This window comes from Anser brachyrhynchus (genome assembly GCF_964034855.1).
Source record: "Anser brachyrhynchus genome assembly, chromosome: 3".
Lineage (NCBI taxonomy): Eukaryota > Metazoa > Chordata > Aves > Anseriformes > Anatidae > Anser > Anser brachyrhynchus.
In genome coordinates this window covers 50,072,465-50,075,270 of record NC_137696.1, presented here as the reverse complement: position 1 = coordinate 50,075,270, position 2,806 = coordinate 50,072,465, and positions in this window count along the sequence as shown.

Below are 2,806 nucleotides of genomic sequence, written 5' to 3'. Positions count from 1 at the left end.
TATTGTGTTTAGGATAGTTTCAGAACTACAAAAATAAAAGGAAAAATCTAGTATTATATCTATGTGCATATATGGCTATCTGATATATATGTGTATATTGATATATAAAGCAGAGTTAGTAGGCTGTGCATAGTACACTTAAAGAGTGTCAGTGCCTAAGAGGCATTAGAGCACACACTGTTTTAAGGTAAGTTTTCAAGTCTGGCCTGAATCTGTAAAACAAAACTGCACCTACAAACACTTCAGGCATGTGCATAGTAATTCACTTTGGTTCCATCCTTAAGAAGGCTGAGCAGCATATAGTGAAACCAGGGACAAGGTGGCTTTGGTGTGTTTTGCATCTCTTTAATCTTGACGTGCTGGTAGCATGTTTTTCCTGTCATCCTTTAGCTTTCTGAATTCATGATAAAGGAATGAAATTTTGCCTTTTTAAAATAGATTTGTAAAAGGCATATATATTATTTTCAAATGATTATTTTCTTTATGGGTTTTTACATTAGAAAGTTGAGTTGCTAGCTACCCTTCTGCCTAGAAGTCTTTATAAGGTGATTAAAATATTATCATGCTTGTGGTAGTGAAGAAGCAGTATAAAAAATCCTTTTTGTACAATACAAAATTGAATTTAGGATCTCATTGCTACAGGATGCTGTGGAGACTGAAGTTCAAATAGTTAGGCAAAAGAGAATTAGAAAAAATCATGAAAGATTTGTCCACTGGTGGCTGTTAAATGTAGCTGGAGTGCATCCATCATCTCAGGAAGCCAGAGCTGCTGATGGCTGAGGAATGAGAGTATAAACTGGGGAAAGCATTAATCTCTGATTGCGCCATTCCATATGTTTTTTCACTTAGCATCCAGTATTAGTTACAGTCAGAAATCTATTTCAGCTAGTTGCACTTTTGCTCTCTCCCCTATGGCAGTTATGATAGTTTTTTTTTTTCCTTCCCAAAAAGCTTTTTTTTTAAAGTATTGAGTATTAAGTATACTAATTCAGATTGGAAAAGCACTTGTTTATCATTATCAAAGTACCAGTGGGCTGCAGTTTTAAAGGTAAATGAGTTACCATTATGCCTGCATCACTTTAACTTAATATCCACTGTCCTTGATGATTATTAAGCAAGCAAATCTGGAAATGTAGTGTTTTTGTTAATCTCAAGCTTCCTGTCACTGTGTATTGATTGTGCTCAGAAGGGGCTTTCAGCTGAACATCTCTACCCTTCAGGCAAGGAGCCTTTCTTTAACAAAGCATTTGGTATCCAGCAGCTGGAGGCCTACAGTTTTAGACACTGGTCCTTTCTTCAGCTCTAAGGAAGGTGTTTAATTATATATCATTTCACATCCAGGAAGTAGCCTGGGAATGCACTGACTACTTTGTAGGGTCTCTTTGTGGAAAAACAAAGAATGTTATTTTTTCATTGTGTTTGCTTCCTTAAAGACCTCTTTCCATCTCAGAGAAAAACAGTGTGCTATTTGGGGACAGAAGTCATTAGCAACAAGACATACTTTTTGGAAGCTGGGATAATTAAGCATTAGAACATTTTAAAACCAAAGAGAGTTGACTTATTGAAGGGCTGAAAATAGTTCAGGGAAATTCTGAATAGTCTGTAACCCACTGAGGTCAGTCTGACTGTGATAATGGCACCTTCCATCAGCTGTAGGAAAAAGTGGGGTTCTGAGCTGACTGTTACCTCTCAGGAATGAGGTCATGCAATTATAATCGACATTTCCATAAAAACATCTAAGAAGCAGCAAGCAAAAAAAAATGAGTTGGATGCTAAGATCTGTGGAAGACAGTAGATGGCGCAAAGATGTAAGAAAACATCTCGGGTTTTCTTTCAGATGAGGGGTAAGACTCCAAAGAATTTTAGGGTGAGTATGATAAGGGCAAAAAAGTCTCAGCTTTATTGCTCAAAATCCAGCAGGGATCGTGTGTGGGAAGAAATGAAGGAAATGCAATTTATACTGATGCTGCACATAGCAACTCTGAAGTGAAGTTTGCATATGCTATCCACTAAAGTGTTTTGATTACAGTGTTTTACAAATATTCTGCTCCCACTTAGACCTTTGTAACTTTTTTCAGTGTGATTTTTGTAGCTGTCGTGTCCTTCAGGTTTGGACTTTTCTCACTCTACCCTGAGATGAAACAAAGCCTTCAGAGCCTTCCAGAAAGCAATAAATTACCATGCCATTATTACCTGTCACCCAAGCTATAAGAGAGGCTATGTGTAACTCTTTTGTGTCTGATTTCCTATGTCCTTTTTTCAGGCTCTATACCTTGGATGTCCTAATCATTAGCCTGTTCAAGATGGGCAGGTCTCTTTTTGTCTTTCCTGTTTAAATGTTTAATTCTGGAGCTGAGAAACTTTCCCTAACAAAAATTATGTGTGAATGTTTTGTTGCAGCAAGTGAATCTTTGTGAAAATTGATGGTGATCCAGCATTTCCCAACAAAACCTCTCCTGGCAGGTTTCAGGGCAGTGTGGCATTCCTCTGTTTTTGTGGGATGCCAAAGTTGGCATTCCAGCCTGCCTCCAGCTCCTGGCACTACCATTGTAGAGCTGTGGGTAAAATAGCCCAAATGGAGAGTAATAGATTTTTTTTTTTCTTTTCTGGAGGTCAAAACATTTTAGAAATTTTCTTCTGTAGATCTCTCCAGATTGATCCTATCACTTGGGAATGTGGAGGAAAGGCCAGATGTGGTGGTGGGTGGTGGGGTGGTGTAAATCAGGGACAAAGTTCTGCCTCTGTGCCTGGCTAGCTTAGTGGGACCAGGAGGAGAGAAAAGGTTTGGGACATTGCTTAATATGTA